The sequence below is a fragment of the Entamoeba invadens genome, assembly GCF_000330505.1.
Source record: "Entamoeba invadens IP1 unplaced genomic scaffold scaff_1105074724699, whole genome shotgun sequence".
NCBI classification, from domain to species: Eukaryota; Evosea; order Mastigamoebida; family Endamoebidae; genus Entamoeba; species Entamoeba invadens.
In genome coordinates, this window is record NW_004440231.1 from 1,919 (window position 1) to 3,228 (window position 1,310).

A 1,310-nucleotide genomic window follows, 5' to 3' on the forward strand; every position below is an offset into this window, starting at 1 on the left:
ATTAACTCGCTTGAGTCGCAAAAAATCGGGTACATAGGCACAATGAATCAACGAAGTGCAAACATACCTCCAGAGTCAAAAAGGAATACAATAATTGAAAAAAAGAAAAAATTGACAAAAATGGAAAAACAAACTTCAAAAAAGTTAGAACAACTTGAGAAAAGAGAAACCGTGTTAATTATAAAATGGGTATGTTGGCATCACAGAACGAACTAAATCGGGAAAAAATGGATATTTTGGAAAAAGAAGATGATGAAAATATCCAAAATATTAAAACTTCAAAAATGGAAATGGAAAAAATTGAATTGGAAAAAACCCGATTAAATAAGGAAAAAGAAACCAATCCTCAAAATATTCGGTTTTGGAAACAGGATTCAATCCTTTTAATTTCATTAAATCGGAAAAAACTAAAACTATGATAATTGCAACAAATTCTCTAAATGTCCCGATAATTGACAATAATAAGGCCAAATCAGAAATGAATGTATTATATAAATACACAAAAACACCTGTTGATACATTCGATTTCCTATGTCAATAATATTCAACAAAAAACAAAAACAAGGAGATACAATATGGTCGTTTTTCAAAACATTCTGGATTGTGCAACGGTTAATTCTTATGGGATGTTTCGGGATGTGATCCAAAATGACCACTTCACTTTTCTCGTTCGATTGGCCAAACAATTGTCAGAAAAATACATCAAAAAACGTCTTGTACATGTTGTATGAAAAAAAACATAAGAAAAAAGAACCATGTTTATAGCTTGTGGTCTTTTGGATTGGTGGGAAGAAGCAAACTCCCCACAAAAAGAGAAAGAAAAAAAATATGAAAGAAAATTTGCTTTACGAAAGCAAAAGTGCCACCTTTGCGTTGGTTCTAATGCGAGCAGGGTAAAAGAACTCTTTTTGCGTTGTGGAGAAACCACTTGCTTGTATCATTCTTTGATGTTGTGTTGAGTCTGTTGGAATTAAAAAGAATAGCAAAACCAAGAAAAAAGGAATTTTTTCTAATTGATGGTTTTAAATTGTTTGGTTGAAACTTTTTTGTTGTTTTTTAAACTATATTATCATTTAATAAAAACGTGTTTGAGAAATTATTTTTATTGTAATTATGCAATTCTTTATTTTGTTATCAGGTGGATTGACATTGTAGGATGTGTTGTTATGTTAAGAATTGACATTAAAAATATTTCTTACAAAATTTCATACAAAAGATTATTTTCGATGGATCTTAGGTAATTGAGTATTTAAATATTAATTATTTTAAGTAAAATAAAACTAGCTATTGGCCGGTTTGGGTTAGAAAGG